General features: G+C 37.3%; 1 protein-coding gene across 20 annotated transcripts in view; it reads right to left on the reverse strand.

The window, feature by feature from the left end:
• Positions 1 to 20,510, reverse strand: part of afdna (afadin, adherens junction formation factor a) — a 165,036-nt gene that overhangs the window by 131,715 nt on the left and 12,811 nt on the right. The window contains exon 1 of one of the 20 annotated variants that reach the window (XM_088625064.1): positions 17,097 to 17,120. The exons of the other annotated variants lie outside the window; for them this stretch is intronic. The gene's annotated coding sequence lies outside the window, so the exon portion shown is untranslated. Of the gene's footprint in view, positions 1 to 17,096; positions 17,121 to 20,510 lie in introns of those variants that run through there. 20 annotated transcript variants of the gene reach the window in all.

The raw sequence follows: 20,510 nt of genomic DNA on the forward strand, positions 1-20,510 counted from the left end.
TGTTTTAAGCTAACACACCAAAAGTATTTTTTTAACTTTAAGTTTGTGTAAAGAGGAATAAGTCATATTAATTATGAGAAACACCTGACAATGATCGATTCAAATTAACCATTAAATGTACAAAGATACTGTAACACTGCAGATTGGCTGCTCATGTTTAGTCTGAGTTATCATTTTTTAGAAGGTTCTGACCCATGTGGATTAAAGCTTGCTAAATGGCAAGCTTAATTTCTTCTTACCCAACCTAGGTGAAAGTTATAACAGCAGAAAACATAAGTGGAAGCTTCGATGTTCATGTTCATTACAAATATGAATTGCGACCATTGATTGCATCCAAGATTTTAAGGTTTTGCACAACAGCTGTTGTCCCTTTTTTATTGAAGTTAAGAGCACACCCATTAATGCATTTCTATATACCTGTCAGAACCATTACCGATTTTGTCTAATAAAAAAAAATAGGTGGGCACCTTTCTCAGTTACTAAAAATGTCAATAAGACTTTAAAATAAAGCATTATATTTGTACCAAACTACAGCTTACACCTCATCCAAAAATAAGCTATAGCTTTTGAAACATACTGGCAAAAAAGTTAAGCCCAAAAATTTTAAACAAATAACAGAATTTCAGGCGTCCTTTGCCAATAACAACACAAGACTCTGCCCATTCTCAGAATGTCTTTGTGGTATGCTAAACAAAGAAAAGCAATAAAGAACTATAAATGAGAACAAAGTGTTCTTTATTATGTCAAAATTTCAAAATACTAAAGCACAGGGGTTTGTCAAAATACTTTATGTGGTTTTAGATTGAAGGGTTTTTATTTCACTTTGATAGCCTTTTTGCATACTTTTAAAAAATGAAAAGCAAAATCACAGCAACAAGAATGAATTCAGGGTTAAGGTACATGAAAATCTTCAATACCAATATTGTATGAAAAGGAAAGTTTAGTTACAGTAAGATTATTCTAACACTCATCTCACATTACAAAGTACAAGTTACTCTGGCTACATCTGAGATGCTTTGTTGTAATTCTTCAATACTTCTATACAAATAATTCATTCATGACAACTTAATATTTTCTAAAAGAATCAGGAAAGATAAAAACACACCCAAAAACTGGTATCCAAGATTAAATCTTTAAACTTTTTGATTGGTTAACCATTAGATCTTCAAAAAGCAATGGAAAGGTGTTCAGCTGAAAACATACCGTAGTCTCCTGTACTCTGTAACCAGGATCATGATCATTTAAGTTTGAACAAAAAGAACACGCCTCGGAGGACAGAATTCTCTCTATATAGCCCTCGAAATACAGGGCTGTGTAGAAAAGTTAGAACACATTTTAGGATAAAAACGTTTAACATTCTACACTGCTAGAATAGACATTTCTTAAATTAATGGCAAGTCTAAGAGAGTGCCTCAGATTAATAAGTATTTCTCAGTCAATAAGCTCTTGACTCCCTGGGGGACTGTCCAGAATGACTTTGGTAGAGCAGTAGAAAGACACCACAAACACCACACTATGATCAGTCTTGGGCATCTCAGCATAATGATCCTAAGTGCATGACCTTGTGATTCACTGCTCTACAATAAATCTTCCAGGAGAGAACCTCCATCTCCTTTCAGTCACAAAGCAAATGAATGTTACAGTGCTGCCTGAACCCTTGGACTCCTATGTTCCGTAGGCTGTTATCTCTGGGAAACATGCTGCACTTAAAATATGATTCATTTCCCCTGAATATTTCCTTTTTTGTCAATTATAGGACTTTTGCCCACAGAAAAGTAGTTCCCCTTTTATCTTTAAATTTCAAGTCAGTCATCCAGTAACTAGAAGGTAAGTTATATGCCAGTCATATTTCTGATTGCTATATAAAAATGTATAACCTCATTCCAATGGCATTCCGACAGCATTCCGACAAAATTGCTAAATCCCTTCAAATTTCAAACCAGAAGTATGAAATTATTTTTCCTTCCGTCATGCTAACAAACAAGGATGTTTATGTCTGCTTTTCAGATAGCCCACTACCTACCTGAAATAAACTGCAAAATGTTTTGCAACATTTAGAAGGGATAGTGAGATTGACCAGTGAATTGGTGCAGTAATGCGGTTGAAGCACTCAGTTTTCCGATCCAATCATCATGAGCTTTGGGTTGTGACTGAATGAGATTGTGGGTACAAGCAGCAGAAATTAGGTTTCTCCGTAGGACCGCTGGGCTTACTGCCCATAACAGGGTGAGGAGCTCGGCAATACGGGAGGACTTCGGATTACAGTCACCTCTCTGGATCGAGTGGAGCCAACTGAGGTGGTTTGGGCATCTGGTGAGGGATCCCCCAAACGCCTCCCTTTTGAGGTGTACAGGGCACGGCCCACTGGGAAGAGACCCCAGGGCAGGCCCAGGACACACTAGAGGAATTATACCCCTCAGCTGACCTGGAAGCCCCTGAGAAGAGCTGGAGACTGTTAATGGGGAGAGGGCAGTCAGGTGAACTTGACTCACCCTGTTACACTACAAACCTTAGCGGGGTAAGAGGCTAGAAAATTGATGTTTTCCTGCATTTAGGAAATAACCTTCTGTATATACTGTCCTTAATTTTATGGCTACTATCGCTGAAGGTAAATCATGTTCGCTGTTTCAAAATCTACAGAACAGCACAGAAATGTACCTGTTTGATACCACCAATGTAGAATGGACATTTACAATTCACTCAAACTTGCTGTTACAACAAAATGCACCTGGGAAATATGAAGGCAGCACAAGAGTGCACCAAGTCAATCTATTCACTCTTTTTTTGCCCGGAGTATGTAACATAGCTCATTTCACAGTAAAACTGTTACAAATGCTGACGTTTCCCCTTTGGAGCGTGAACAGCATTTGAATTTGAATTCTTCAGCAATGAGGGGGGAAAGGCCTTATGGCATAGTGGAGTTCTTCACTGTGTGGCACTGTATGGCTCTGTAGCCAGCCTATATCCATAATCAAATCCCAGTGGGGGCACTATTACATTTATTGCTAATTCAAAATGCAGGACTTAAGAACATTAATGATGGGAACAGATCTTTTAATTGCCAACTCAAGTTCCAGGCACAAAGGAAGTCCAGCCAGCCACGATCCTGCTCAAACAGCAGCAGTCCAAGGTCAATGGTACATCGCTGCTGGTCACACTGAGTTAGTGGTCTAGTCTGGCCTCTAATCAAAAACCCAGATCTTTGCCTGAGTTAGCAGATTCTGGTTCCCCATTTGTTCTCTACGACCACACTTGGATTTGTTTGCTGTGGCACTGCTGTAGCTCAGCAGAAATTACATTATAATTTAATGGAATAAGCCATATCATTTATTGCTCAGTAAACATAGATGCGTCATCACTCTCAAGTAATTCTAATATAATATACAAACACATTTAGTAAATATTACTTAGCTCTGAACTTATGTAAGTTATATAACATGGATTTTCTAAAAGCATCATTTTTAAAGTTTAAAACAGATCTGTTTAACAAATGTTAAATTCATATGGGCAACCAGGATTATATCAGTAGCCAAAGCAGCATTTCAGTCATAGGATGGTGGGTAAGTTGACATTATACCAAGGTACTGAGTGGCATTCGTTTAGTTATTATTTAATTCCAAATAATTAAAATATTTGTTTTAAAACTAAAATCTTTGTCTTACCAATAAAATACTAAATACACCTGTAGCTCAAGAAACACTGTTCTACCTTAAGGCATCTTAGTCAGAAGCATTTACCTGCCAGCAAATGTAATTAATGGTAAAGTCATTACAAGTCCCATTTTTGCAGATAAAAATAGCCACAGCTTCAGCACTGCATGCTGATATTAAAGCTTTCTCCTCTCATCTGCAGCAGGTGGTGATAATGATTTTAATTTCCTTTGTCAGAACTAGCATCCTTTCAGCTCTAATGTATTTAATTAGAATTATTACGCAGCCAACTCATGGCTTTCTCTTCCTTCTCCCTCCTGAAATGTGTCAGTGCACAGCTTGTTGCAGGTGCTTTCTGTAGGAAAGCATGGTGCAAGCTCTCAGGCTGGAGGGCAGCTCTTCACCATATGCCAGTGACGTCGCCTGTGAACAAAAAGCAGCCCCTCACACTTTCCACCACACTACAAGCTCTAGCAGGGAAACTCACAGCTGGTTTATCGTCCAATTCACCATGCAGTTGTTACAGGAAAACCAAAATAGCTCTTTCACTGATGAGCTGTTTGAGCCATAATAGGTTTTACAACTAGCAGCCTCTGTTTGGAAAACTTGTTAAGGTGAAAAATCCAATATTTTAGTTATCCATGTCTGGTCTATAGGTTTTCACTGCAAACAAGTAAACAAGCTCGTCATAGTTAGCATGTTGTTTGCTTACATAATCATCTACAATTTATTCAAACTGCAATGTCTCATTAGGGACACGTGCAAGAACTATAGGTCTAAGCTATAGGGATAAAACAAAGCATTTTTAATGGTTTTCATGTCACGAAGATGGGCTTTTTCCTGGCCATAGCTACAGCCTCCCAAAAAGAAGTATTCACCTCATTCTTGTATCAACCAAGATTTTGATCTCAAGGGAAAGAAGGGACAAACATTTACCAACTATTTTCTTCCTTGGACACAATGTATGATACACATGATCAAACATGTTAAAAATGCTGTAGCCTGGTTTTAAAAGCATTCAAAACAGCCACTGTGCTTAGCAGTACATTAAGAAAGTCAGGCAAATGGGCTTAAAACCCAGACGACAAAGTCCTCACATTAGCTATAGCGTCTCACCAGCTCAAACTGATAAAAAAAAATGTTAAACTGTTTGCTCAAATCAGTCTGTGTGGTGGTAGTGGTCTTTTTAACTGGGCACAGCTTCATTTGTTCCTCTTTTCAGAAACGTTCATGATTCACACCCTTAATTAGACAAACTGGTGCAAGCCACACAGCCACACACAGCGTCTGGACTACAGTACAGTGTGCATGTCTCTGATGCAAAGGCAACTGAGGACAAACCGCACAGGAGACCACTGTGATGCTACACAAAAGCACTGCACCCCCTCCTTAAAGAACTATATTCTGGCATTGGAAAAAACCCTGGCAGACATCCTTTAGTCTGCCATTACTGCACAAACAGGAAAGCAGAATGAGAAAATGACACTACTTTGCAGGCAATTTAAAATGAGATTATCTGTATATGCTGGGGAGGGAAAGAGCTCACAAGCCAGGTAGACATTCTAAACCAACAACATGTCAGGACTGATGAAGTATGGCTGAAAGGGGAACTGCAGTTCAGACCGTTTATTCAATCTTGGTAACAAAATGAATTAATTGACAGCATAGAATTTTTTTTACAAATTTCAAATTACGCACAATGAATGAATTTGGTGAAAGTTCTATATAGTCTCCGTGTTGTCACAAAGGGGCGAGAGCAATAGTTCATGCAAACTGCAACGTGATGCGGCCAATATAATCTGCATGCAGAGTTAAGAAGTAGTATTTGTCAGCAAACCTGTCTCAAAGTTGTGAGCAGCATTTGTATTGGATTAAAAAAAGATGTATTCACAAGCCTGCTTCTTTACAATGTAATAAGGCCGCACACATCACCAGAAGTTTTGTCGTCTTGTTAAAGGTTGCAAAGGAAACCTTTCTATTGTGACAGATATTAAGCTAAACAATTTTTCTTCTCATTTATGTCAATCCAGAGACATTTCTAGGGTATGTACCACTTACTTTTGAATGAAGACCCTATATATATGCAATATATAGTCCTTCCTAAAATTTGAACACAGCTCTCCGTTCCAGAATCCTAACCACTACTTAAAGATGCTATGTTGGACACTGAGGAAATATTTCCAGTGACAAATTACACCTCACCTCAGAACTGCTTTGTATTTGTCACTTTTTACCCACCACCCAAAAAATTAAAATCTTAATAAATTCTCATTACAAATGCTGCGTGCCTTGTGAGGTATTATCTATCACTTTTTCTCTTGTATCTAGGAGACCACAGGCAGAGAAGTCAACATTTACCCACAGATAAACTATTCCAGCAACACCTGATAAGAAGCTGCAAGCTCAAGGTTATTCAAAAGACACAGGGGCTGTTCACTCAAATTCATCTGCTTGCCATGAAAACATTGCTATACAAGGGAAAGGGAGAATTTACATACATTTCCCTGATAACACTAAGGATTGTTATTAGGTTGACTCTGACCCAGTTTCAAATGAAACTATACAAATCTCTGTTTAGAAAATAATCCTCCCACTTTTTTGCCCCCCCCCCATCCCAGATTAGGCGTTTATCCAGGCTGCAAATGTAAAAACTGGCAACTACAGGTATTTGGTATATTGGTATATTAAAAGAAAGCTACATAAGACACAATACTACTATTCCTATTCTTAAGAGTACAGAAATGTGGCTTCTTTATTACTCTTCAAAGATAAGTAAAATTCAGAATACAGTATGGCCAAAGACCATTTTGGATATTGGATAAATAAAAAGGTTTTATTCCCATTTGATTAATAGGGCCATTCACACAACTTTTCCCCGTTTGTTTTTTTAATAAAAAGGCGTTTCATACTTTATCATCACATTGAGAATTGTCACAGAACCCTGGATACATGCCAGAGCTGGTTAAAAGCGTTCTTATCTTTAAACAGAATTTAATCTGCATACCACAGACAAATTAGTAATGCTGACAGGAACTAGGACACCAACATGCATGACAACTGAAACCTACATATTTTGTTGAACCATTATCAAAACTGCCCCCAAAGTGCCGCCTTCTCAAGGCAGAGGTCACATGAATCAAAGCCAAGGAGACGCATTTCTAATGTGTTACCTTACTTTCTGCAACAAGGCATTTTTTGGCATTTTGCACACAAAGAGCAAATTCTTAAGATTACAAAAAATAACAGAAACATTAAAAATGAGGTTAGTGTGACCCCAGTGTAAGGTTTAAAAGGTGATGCAGAGTTCAGCCTTAACTCTCTGGCAGTATCATACAGATCTTAATTGGTTCGTCGGTGTTTCACTCTCTCCTCCACTCTTGCTGTGCAGGGATGACATCACCTCCAGCTCCAGACACAATACCTGTTTTTTTACTCAGGCAGAAAAGCCTGGTTCATTTCAACTGACATGGATCTGAAGGGGGAAATCTTTCCCACCTGGTACCAAACTAATCTACACTGTTTTCAGCCAACTTACATACAACAATTTGCTCATGACAAACCAATAATTTTAAAAGAGAATATTTTTGGTTCATAACATGACTCTTAACATAATATTTATTTTTACCAAAAATTAACATTCTTCTCCACAGACAGCACAAAATCCTTGGTTGAAAATTTTGACAGCAAATGGAACTAGAAAGTGGTACAGAATACCAACAAATTTTGTAGAGAATAGTACAAAAAGTACAACCATACCTTTAAGCACCATCTCCAGTAGTGTGCCCTGTCACTATACAGGGGTTTCGAATGGAAAACTCTGCTCCAGAGGGAAGACTGCCCCCTACTGGTCAACAAACACCACCAGCAACAACTGGTTCAGATTAGAGGTATCCCTTCATAGTACTAACCAGGCCCAATTTGCTTAGCTCCTGGGATCTAAAAAAATCAGGTTAAGCACACCTCATACTGTCTTTAATGCCTTTTCATGAATTTCTGCAAAATACAATTTTTAATGCACACACAGCCTGTCTACTTTAAAGAACCACAAGTTGTCATTTTAAGAAGATTTCATATACAATATCAATATGAACTTACATAATTATCTAATCAACAGCCTCAAGATACCAAGTAATACCAATAATGAATTTACTGTAGAAGAACTGTCACTTTTGTATTTCTTTTTTCTAGTCTCTTAAAACTAAATTTTAGATTTAAAGCTAATTTTCTAACTTTTTACCACTTTTATGATTTTTTTTATTAATTTCATTTGTAAACGGTATGGTCGGGAAAAACAAAGCATTAAATGTATTAACTATGATGTATACTTTCGTCTGCTCCACAGTTACTGCATTCAAACACAGCTTAGAATAAAGTACAAACACTAAACTGCCGATAAGAACTGGAATAATAATTGTTTTGCAGGTCTATTTTCCTAAGCGGGTTAGAGAAACTAATGGATAACAACTACGGGTCTACAACCTACAACAGGATCTTGGTTTTACCACATCCAACACATAAAGCACAAGGAGGTTACCTACTCAGGGAAACCAGCACAAAGCAAGTGGGTCTGGGCGTAAACCTAAAATAGTAATCGCTTCACCCTGACCACTGGTCCACTTGGCCTCCTTCCACACTGTTCACATACAGCTTGCTTATTAACAGACTGACAGAGTGTGCAAACCAACTGGTCTTTGAAAATATCCAGGATAATCACCTAAATCCAAAATATAATAAGCCCTGAATAAAATTAGCCTGGTTATTGCACTAGTTTAGAGGAACAGTAAGGTTCTGCTTCTTTTACCTCAAAAAAAACATCTGACTTACAACAATCAATACAGCCCATTTGTCTATGTAACACTCTGTCCATTGCAACCAAGAAATGTAAAGAAACACAAAAGTCCACTAATTCTGTGTCTGACTTAAACTGTTTCCACGTCACACAAAAACAGCAGTCTGAAGTCAGCACTTACCATACTGCTAAACCTTAATTACTTTAAAGCTACAAAGAAAATGAGTGGGCCAGGTCTTTCCAGACAGTGTAATTTCAGGGCAAAGCTACTTCCAGACTGAGCTGCAAAAAATAAGTCAACCTGCCATAACTGGCAATGCCAACCTTGTCCAGTACTATGGCAGACCTGGGCTTGAAAATATACAGAGAGAAATACATTAGCTTATAAACCAATTAAGGTTTACATGTTAGTGTGCACAGAAGCAAACATCGTTTAAGCACAATGGAGTATGCAGATATCTGGCCTGCTCTTCATAGAGGTGGGTGATTAATATCAACACAAAGCTACCAGTTCTCTTGCAGATATCCTGACCTTGCAAGCTCACTCTGCAAAATGGCTGCAAGCTATTTGGAAGATTGCCAGGGAGATTAACAAATTAACATGTTAATGGGAAAGCTGGTCAGCTTTAGCATTCACTGGAACTTGTATAATGTGACTGTATTTTCTTTCATTTCTTTTCACCCATCTTCATTTCATTTCACTACGTGAAAGTAATAATGAGAATGTGTGTCACACAGGCAGTCCACTGGTGGTCAAAAGGAGAATGTGAAGATAGGAAATCCAAACCCTGAAAGACAACTGGCACAGATTTATATGAAAATGTTCTAACCTGCTCATAATAAAAAAATGGGTTATCAACTAGTACATTTGAGTGATAATATTAGTTAGAGCTCTTTAATTATTTTAGGGGGCCAACATCATCCTCAACATGACATGCAGTTGCTTTTTCATACCAGCAGCCCCACTACAAAGCAGATCCGATAAAGTGAGAAACTGCTTCATCTGTTGAATTAAGAGTTCAGGCCAGACTGTGCAAAAGCCCTGAGTGGATTTTTACCAGGACAACTGGTGATGCTGGAATCTCACCACCAGACATCTGACATTAAAATATCCCCTTTAGTAAACACTGCTCCTAATACTCTGAGCATTCTGTCACTCAACTTCAGCCACTCTATCTATTATGGTTACTACACTTTTTTATATCTGTCCAGGGACCTTTAACAAACCTTTCCATGAGTTAAAGGTCAGAGAACTACCACAAATATGTTAAGAGAACACACTCAGTTGCAAATACTGCCCTTTTTTTTTACATGAAGTAATTAAAGTTGAACTTGGCTGTATTTAGGGTTATCATGTTGAAATCCAAGTTCTTTACCCATCTGCTGCCTCCCCATGAGTACTGCTTGAACGACAAATTTGCAATGATGTTAAGCCACATTAAGGCACTCTTTAAATCACATTGGGGTCAGTGCAGCTGAAACAGATCAAACAATTGCCCTCTTTGTCATGTCAGTGACTAAAGTCAACAAATGGCTTTTCTTAAAAGAGTTCCTGAAAAGCAATTTTGGAGCAAAACATGAACCATATGTCTAATTCATTCTACAGATGGTGGAAAAATAAGTCACGGGGTGTTCCAAATGGGCATCATTAACAATTATGGTGTGGCGTCACAAGGCTTTATTTTATTTCCAACGCAGGGTGACAGTCCTCTTATTGAACTCAAGAAAAATGAAATGTATCTTAAAGTGTACTATGCCAATAATGTTTAATTCAACTCACTTGAAGTCCAATGGTCAACCACTGAGAGCTTCAAAATTCACAGAAGGGGGCCATATTCATTAAAATCAAGTTAATTAAAAATTGTATTCTCTTCCAAAACGAAAAGGAAAACTTATTGTTTTTAACACAGTTTATATAGCTGTTTGTTTTGGATAAGTGAGGCCCCACTGTTGAAGTTCTGGAACAAGAAAAAAAAAATACTGTTATTTTTTTGTATTCACCAGCAAGAACAATGACAAACAAACCTCATAAAAAGTGTGGAGAATGAATTCTACAAAATTACTACAACGCAGCTTAGGAAAAGCAATATAAAATAGAAAGCAAAACCATCCACTAATCCATTTTCTAACCACTTCATCCAATTCATCCAAGCAACAGGTACAAGACAGAACACACCCTGGATGGCCTCTTATCCAGCACACCCCACACACAGAGATACACACAGAGGCGCACACACGCACATCAGTGTGAAAGAGGAGCCCTGCCCTAATCTGGACACATTCCTCCCGTCTACAGAATACTTTCCCTCCAGTGCAGGCTTTAACTTCACACAGGACAAGACATACCAGCTCACACACCATGACCTGGACTGACCCCTATCTGCCACTTCTTCCTGCATCATCTGAGATTAATAGACAACAACTTCAAAAGGCCCACAGTTTTTGTCAAAAACAACCAACTAAATACACCAACCAGATCAGACTCCCTGAAATCATGTAAAAATTGTTGATAGAATGGATGGATCATAATCATGCTTAAAAGAAGATTTTATCACCTCATATATTCAATACATACAGGCCTGCTTTGTGCAAATATTACAACGCATTCTTCAGGTGTGAGGGAGAGAAGGCTCCACGGCCAAAACGTTGTGTTTTTTCTCTCTTCTTTTTTTCAGCATGGAATAAACCTATTACTTGTTCCTTTGCAGCCTACGCATGCTGACGCAGCTACCCACCTGAACTACTACAGCTTGAATTTACATTAGGTCCTAACATCTTGTCAAAAAATGACTTGTCTTCCTGAGTGTAAAAAGATTTATAACAGGACTGTAAACATAGACCCACAACAATCCTGCTGTAAACTGCATTATAGAGACACATTGAAAAGTATCTCCTCCCAATTCTAAAGGCAAGGCATCCCACCAAGCCTGTTAATATTTCTATGTTCAAGAGGAGATACTGCTGACTAAACATCTAAACATTCATTCCCCGCTATGAGTGGAAGCTCAATAAATCAACAACAAATCAACAAAACTGAAGTCACAAGAAAACATGATAAAAAAACCTGATTGCTTCCAATTAATAAACGTATGTTGAGTTAACAATTAAGTTTGCTGAAAACGTGAAGAGACACCAATCCTCCTCAGGCAGTCGGCAAACTTGAGAGTTCAAAGGCTACAGTCTGAGGAACAAGGCTGGAACGCCCGACTCTTTAAAACAGGAAATTCGGTAAGGGATCAAAGTAATATTTTTTTACATGAGCCTAAGCTCACATTCCATTATACAAATTATTAGTTACTACCACTGAATTTCATAGACTGAACTCTTCTATGAAGAGAACAAAAACGAGAAAGACTGCTCCATGTTCTCCACAATATTATTTGTCCAGGCAGGGCACATTAGGAGGTAAGGACAGGCAACTAGCTGAACCAAGTACCAGACCGCACTGCAGTTCAGGGGGGCAGCCTGAAGTCCATGGAGACTCAACCAGAGGCCCAACTGGAACATCTTAATTAAAACACCAACTGTTCAATAGTAGTAAATACTCTAAAAACAGTAAATACTCTTTTACCAAAGTTTTTTTAATCGTTTTTTCACTGGATCCCTAGTAGAAACTAAGGCTGTTTCAGGGAATAGACATGCAGTCCAAAACTTAATTGGGTTGCTCTCCAAACAGTATGTCATTGTGGTGAACAACAAAGTAGTGCCCTTTGCCCAACATCATTTGTATTTAGAGGGAAAGGCAAAACAAACTGTATATAAGCTCTGATTATTATTTTAAAACATGACAGAGCATTTTGAAAAATAGTTACTTGCAGTTATCATCTGTCATATTTATGATATTCATTAACATGTTCATAACAGAAATGTCAAATAGGCAGGACATTTCTATCTAAAACAACCCTGAGACTTGGGAATGTAGTATGCAATCAACAACTACAAAGTTGTCTCCAACAAGTCCTCATCTCATGCGAATGATTAAGCAAGCTGCTCAGGGTAACATGCAACAGATTATTAGCAGAGCTGAAGTTTGAACCAGGAGCACCTGGGTAACACTTTGAACCACTGTACCAGCTTGGTCCAGAAATGTTGCTAAAGGCATACAAAAACCTGCAGAGGAGGTGTTTCAAGGGCAGCAAATGAGAACCAGGTCTGAACAGCACCAGAAATATTAATATCCTTCAGAATGGTTATGTGCGAACGATATCAAGTGTTTTACAAAATGAGCCAAAGTGAAACAGATAAAGATTAGATAAAAACGAAAGTTTGCTGGGTTCAGGCAGGTCTCTCTCCACAGCAAAACTACAGAGGGCCTTAACCTCAAGCTTCACCATCAGTGTGGGAAATTTCAGTCATAGAAGACTCAAGTTGGCAAAAGAAGCTAAACTTTTTAAACAGATCAAAGGGGGATGTCAAGAATTGCTCTATAGGCGTGACCACCATGGATGAGCTATCCTTAGGGAAGGACAGTTACTCTTTTCAAAGAAAATATTTTTGCAGCACACCATGTGAGTGATTTCACTGGAAAAGCAGGATGGTGATGTCAAGCTTCTTCCTGTGTTTGGGAGGAGTGAGAGCTTACTTGTCACAAGCAGTTTTCGTTGTCTGCATTCATGAGCCCATCTTCTCCACAGAAAGCCTGCTAATGAGTGCACTTGTACAGCTACTTAATACAATCACTGTAATTCAATTTCATTTTGAATTGATAAAAGCAGATTGTGTTAAAATTTAACTTTCATCAAGCAAACAACTTTACTAAACCAGCTAGCACAAATTGAACCAAGCTTGCTCAAAATTAAGACTAATTATAAGGTTTGTCCAGCGCACCATACCAAACAGTAATCCAGACAGGAGCAAACATGAAAACACAACCAAATAATAGTTTGACCACCATACTTTGGAAACTCATCATTATTGACACCTGCAACACCAGTTCCCTTGCTTAATAAGCGGCAAATGCTATCAATAACAGAACAGGACTCAACCCCAGGAAAGTAAAAATGGGCCGAAGGGACCATAGAACCATTTTTATTACTAGATTTTTGGTCAGGAAGCAAGTGGTTCCTTAAGTAAAACTTTTGTCTGGAGTCAAAGAACAACAAAAGAGCATGAGCACTAAATACTCAAAAAAGATTAAGACTGTAGCCACACTGAATACTCCTTGCCTGCACAGAGTAAGAAGTATGACAAATCTGTCCACTGCATGGGAAACCGCCAAGAGAACAGTGTTATAAATCATTTCACAAGACTGCAAATCACCAAGCAAACAGTTAACAATTTACAACAGACCCTGATAAATTGGAAAGTCAAGGTTACAAGATAGCATTAGACTCACAATATTGTTACTGAAGCCCGGTGCAAGCAGACTGTTTATTGCTCCCAGAGGAACTCTAATTTGTACTAGTTTTCAAACCTTTACACAAGAGCACTATCACTAATGAGAAAATATGTCCTGTCTGCAAAAAAACAGTAACTCCACTAAAAAAAAATCCGGATATATCAGTTTAATAATACAGGGGCTGTGGATAAGGTCTTGAGGAATTTTCAATTTCATTGACTGTGTACAAACTGTGAAAAAAGGCTAATACACATTTTAAATGTGCTGGAAAATAAGGTACTGTTTATCTAACAATAAAAACCACAAAGATTATGTTGTGTTTTTGCTCTACAGGTGGCTTTAGGTTGAAATGTTCCCAAAATGTTTCAATAACTCAAATTGATAGATCACTTATTATTATTTTTCCATAGAACACTACCACTATCACACTTCCCCCCCGCCTGTGGCATATGGACAGTCTGACGCCCCAGGGGCGCTGACTTAGCGAATCAAATTTAACAGGATGCGTGGCTAATGCAGAAAGAATTGAAAGAGTCCTCGAAATTCAGTTGTATCAACTTGATATGTTCTCCCCTCCCACAATATTTTCATTAAGACTCCAAAGTTTGCAATCATTTCTGAAAAAGAACAGAGTACAGAGTTTAAGATGAGTAAACATCAGCCAATGCAGAATGAAAAGCATTAATAGAGCACAGTCTTACAGAGGAATGAAAAGAAAAATTGAAAGTGTAAATATGTTATTAGTGCAACTACAACTCGCTGGGAAAGGATGCTTCCCAACCAAACATGCTCTGCTGTAAAACATGATACTGTACAGAGTGGGCTACGATGAAGGCCCTGAGAAATGAGTGGGTACGTTCCTGCGAGCTACAAGACTGGTCTGATTACACAAATAAGCACACCTTAATCGAAAAAGACCAGAAGTTGCATGAATCAGATGGCCACCACTATTAGAAATGGTTTTAGTGAAACCAGTTAAACCCACACTGTTCGCAGGATTTGGCTCAGAAAGGTTTTTCCAATATGTCGACTAGAGTATTTCACAGTCCCCAGCAAATAGCAGGAAAAGACTAAATTGGGGAAAAAAACAATAAAAATAATAAAATTCTATTATAATAAAAAATAAAAAGACTTCATTTTGAAAAAAAGATAAGATTGTTTCAACTTAAAAAACAAAGCATACCTACATTCTAACAATGCTGTTAGTACTGTAAGGAAAGGCATGGCTTGTGGTATATATCAGGGTTTGCCATGGTCAAAAAAGCTTTTTTTGATTCCGGTTAAAAACGTACTAATTATTAACTACTCAGGTACTAATGTCCCATCTGTGAAGCCCAGAAGCCAGGTTCGAATCCATTGTACACCACAAACATACTGCACGCCACGCAGTCTCCCACAGGTTACGTGGGGCTTTACACACACAATTTTAATGGTACTGTAGTTGCAGCTCTTTTCAAACCACTAAAAATTTAACACACTGCAGATGAATGCTGCAGATACTGGTTTGCCTAGAGGATAGTTACCAAACAACCTGAAACAATGCAGGACTCTACATGGAAAGAACAGTAATAAACTCGGGCTTAAACTACTGTGGTTAATAAGATCACAGTTAAAGTCAGCACTATTATCCCACTTGTTACATGTCATATAATTGGCTTGACTATTAGGTACATTATCTGAAAGAGGCTATTTTAACGTAAGCCTAGCAATGATTTTTTATCTTTTTAGAAAAGTCAAACTGATAGCAATGTGTTAATGGACACAAAGTTAAATGGATACATGGATGTTGTGATAATGGACTGAGACCCATTTATGGTTTATCCACAAAATAACTTTGAAACAACTACGCATGACAGAGTTGGTCAAGTCAGACATAATGAGAATGACCCCATTCCTGACCCTGCTCCAGTGACATGCCAAAGTGCATTCAACCACAAAATATTGGCCAGGTCCTCATTACATGCATTAGTTGATAATTGTCCAAAAGAGCTAAGAAAGCCTTGCAACATAAGATCACCTTCCTCCTTTTGAAAGCCTCCAATTCTCAGATTTAAAGCTTTTTGCTATGACTCCCAGGAAATGTAAACTATGCCAATAAAACTCATTTTAATGTATTCCTTGATTTAAATAACTTTGCTGCTACATATTTTATAGTTTTTAAAAATATAAATTGCTACCTAAATGGAGATGATTTGAATCCACTAACTGCAGCTGTTGGCCACACAGCTCCTTAAACAAGAACAGCCTTAATGCCGATGGCAAGACATGAAATCAAGTGTTCCACCCACCACTTTTTACAACACACATTTCAATATAATACAAAATGTGCAAAAAAACAGTCCTTGCTGGAGAGTGCAAACCAAACATGGAAATTAACAGCTAGCAGAGAGCCACATTACACTTGGAAATTTCAAACTTCAAAGGTTCACATCTGAAAATAAATGTTATACTTCTTACAGCACCAACTTCATTGGTCATTACTAAGTTTTCATCAGTACGGAAATTAGGTTAATGATGAAAGAGCTTCTGAAGGGGCAGGCGGTGCAGTACAGGCTAACACACCACTGTCAGGCAAACTGAAACCTTACACAACACTGAAAAGAAAAACAGGCTGCAAAACACTAACAGCTGCCGAGTTTTAAAAGAGAATACCCAGCATGTCCTGTCAATCAGCAAGGTGAGGAAAGAAATAAGCAAATTGAAACTGACACAACTGAAACACACTGTGGGATGCCAAAGACCACAAAAATTACACTATGCCCCATGAAAACCAGAGAAACAGAAGAGACAAATTATGAAAGAAACTACTTATATGAGAAAACTATTTCAGACTAAACTGAATTAGGTAAACAACTTTGAAATCAAAATTTCATTTCATTCCAGGTAAATCAAGCATTATGATTTGTGTCCAAAATTTAGAAAAATACTCTTCTGAATTCTGGCATTTATTATAAGAATATCTTAATTTTAGAATGCTAGATCATAAAAAATAAAGAAATATAAAACAGAAATATAGAACGTGAAACTTAAAACAGGAAATAAACAACAAACTACAAAGTTTTAAGTACAGTACTGGTTATATTTCTTTCAATGAGCAGCACCTTATCAAAATAAAAACTTAGATACTAAGAAATAAAACAGAATAAATATTATTCTTTAATTAAGCAAGGTTGAAAAACCACTTGGTAATGTGATTTAACCTAAAATCCCTACTATTTACACATAATAATTATTTTAAAAAAGAGCTCAAAACCTAAGCAGACAAAAGATCAAAAAGGAAATAAATAAAAATCAGAATCAGCAAAAGGCAAGTACGTACCGATCAGAAATAGTTTAAGTGACTATCATCTGAAATAATGACCAGGGTAAAGAGGGAGCAGGAACTGATACGTTTTAAGCTTCATATGTGCGAGTATGGAAAAGGGCTCTAGGGTGGAGATGCACTTGAAGCTTTTTGAAGTGTGGATATGATTTCTAAAACTGTTATCAACTACAGAGGGCTGGCAAAAACAATTCAGTGTTTGGAATAATTGACTGTCCCGATGGGCCACAAGATTTTTCCACTCAGGCTATCCTCATTCCAGTGTTATCTGCACCCTAGCTATCAGGCCATGCAAACATCCCATCCCAGAGCACTCATCTGCTGTTCTACCCAGGGGCCTTGTGTGATCGGGTCTGCTCCGTAGTCCAAGGAAGACCAAGAACTGAACTGACAGGGCACTTTCCTTGTGGATAATAAAATAATCTTTCTTTTCACAATGTTAGATTGAACATCACCTCTGTTACCATCACCTTCAACCCAAGTCATCGTGACAAACCACAGGAATGAGAAATATTTGCAAAAAAAAATGAATAACGCCACCATGCACTGCCATAAGGACCAAAACAGTGTCCTCACTCTTCTGAAATACAGGAACACAAATCAAGTCTTGTAAAATCAATTCAAAAAGGTAGTGTTACACAGACTGATAAGTATATATATATATCAACACAACAGTTAAATTGTAGCACAGTTTGGTAGAATGCAGGATGATTCCAAGTACCATCTACCTTATTATATACACTGAAATATATTATTATGATGGTGGATTTAACTAAAAATAGGGTTGGGTTAGAAACAGGAGCCCATTCATGTTCGAATGATCATCTGTAGTAGGAAAGGAACTGATAGCGGACTTAAGAAAAGAAGTCCACAAGGGTCTCTTAGCTCATTTTATGACAAAACACAAGAAACGTAGCAAGGAAATGCAAAGGAGTTAAGTTAACTATTCATAATTAATTGACCTTCTGAGAATAATTTATTTTACTCCACAGCTGTGTTAAACATGACTCCAAAAAAACATTACTTACCTGAACTCTTGCCTTAAATCAGATTTTTTCTTAACCGTTTTCAGCTCTACAGTCATTGGATATTCAAGTTGCCTATAAAACTGCTTACCTTAAGATGCCAAATTTATATGTAATTAACACTTTCATTATATTTTTGGCTCATTTGAGGGTGCAATTAAGTACAAGCTAATTTGAAACAACCTAGGAAGCACTGCAAACACAAAGACCTGATTTAAAAGGAGATTTAAAATAGCCTAGACTTCAGTGTCACCCCAAAAGGAAGACTTCCCACTTTATCTGTAGCTACTGTACCTTTCCAAGGAGCATGAGGTCATAATGACAGACTGCTTTAACATTACTCTTTCATGATACATCTCACACCCTAACATCTGGTGTGCTGCCATTTAAAAACAGCCTAATTTTTTTTAATAGCTACTTCTCCACCCTCTGCCAAGGCTATTAAAAATTTCATCAGGCAACAACCATTCTAACCTCTCAATTTCCACACATACCAAAAAGTGGTACCATCATATTTAAACAACTGCTTCATTCTTGCTAACCTTTTAATTTCTTTTATTTAAATCAAAGACATCAGATGCATGAGTAACTTCAGTAAGAACTCTGATAACTGAAGTTTAGAAATTGGAACTGTTTAGAGACTTTAGATTTCAGAAAATGTATTATCAAGGCAACCAAGAGCATAGTACATAACATAATAATGCCATTCTATTATACTTTCCACTTAAAAAATGTCTTTCCTTTCCTCCATACAATAATACTCTAACTTGGGTATAGACAAATCATTGTGGAATTTAACAAAACCTAAAAAAAGAAGACTTTAACACAGGCATTATCTACTCAAATGTACCGATCAGAAAGCAAACCCTTTTTCTAAGATATAGCTGTATTAACATACTAGTGTTTTGTGTTTAGACATCATGAGCTGGGCCCCATGTGATTAAGGTCAGAGTTTATGGCACATAATCTTTTTTCCTTGAAATATGGGAGCAGGAAAGATAAAAAGAATAAAGTCTAGGCTTTTCTTTTCAGATGTGTGGTAAGTAGATACAGCTTTGCAGACCTATGACCTGAATCCTAAATCTCTGTGCTAGTTACAGTCTCCTGCTGTGGAAAAAAAAAAACAACATGTTTTTTATTTGAGGAATCAAGGACCTGCAAACTTAATGGGTAATTCTAACACTAAATCCAGTCAATCAAACCACATCAATGAAGTAATAGCTATTACTTTTTATTATAAACATTTCTGAATAATAAGAGACAATTACAGACAATCCACAGTTGTTTTCTATATGCTCATACATACAAGGTGTAAATATTGTAAATGCACGCATATAATACAGGATTGTGCAAATGTTTGAATATGTAAAGTAATTTACATACAAACTATATTTACAGTATATTTGGGATAATCATTCAAAATGTTTTCCTATTTTAAAGAGGTTTACCAGATGGAACTGCCAGAGTATTTGTTTGTCCCTTTCCTTGGTTAGCATGCCTCCTATTCTTATAAAGTTTCCAACCCCAAAGGCTGAGTCGTATCCAAATGGTCTCGGATCCAATCTTGTTTCACAGTTAGCTATAAACATTCTGCAACATAATGTTCACCAGCTCTTTTCCAAATAAAGTGGAAGCATTTCAATCCAAAATATTCAGATTTGGACTCCTCAGACCACAACACTTCCCAAATTAAATTTCTGCAATTCTTGCAAAAATCACCCATTTGCTTTATTTTTAACACCTTAATATCAGATTCTGTACTGCAATTCTTCCAGTGTAATTCACTCTTGTTCTTACAGTGCAAGACACCGAAACTCACAACAGTAGCAATCTCAGCTAAACTCTGTAAATTTAAAAGATTTTTCCCATGGCATTTGTTTTGCAAAGCCTCCCTCGCCTTTCTTTTGTGTTTAAATGATCGGGTTTCTGTGAAACACTATTTTCAGAGCACTGTGAGTATCTCTCAGCTTGTCACCGCCATCATTGTACAAGTGCCTTGTCTAAGGCTTGTACCTACTGGTCATGTAAAATTTTCTTTTCTTCGGCCAAACCTGAAATTAATTAAGTGTCTTCACAGCAATTAAATATAATCATTATACATACATTTATGAGGCATTGTAGTGTTTTAATGTTGTGTAATTTCAGAAAAGGGTACAAGTTGCTCTGCTGAAAGAAAGCAGCAGCTCATCCGGTCAGACCTAATCCTGGTTTCTATAGCGTTTAGCAGACTAAAGAGCACGTAACTTTCTCCATAGACACAACAAAGGTTATAGTGGACTGTAGCATTTGGGGATACACATCTACAGTACATTATACTTTCTGCTACAAAAAAAAGTTTTGAATCAGAAATTCCTATTAAATAAAACTATTTACAACTTTAAAATTT

Source organism: Lepisosteus platostomus, chromosome 3, assembly GCF_059453375.1.
Source record: "Lepisosteus platostomus isolate fLepPlt1 chromosome 3, fLepPlt1.hap1, whole genome shotgun sequence".
Taxonomy (NCBI): domain Eukaryota; kingdom Metazoa; phylum Chordata; class Actinopteri; order Semionotiformes; family Lepisosteidae; genus Lepisosteus; species Lepisosteus platostomus.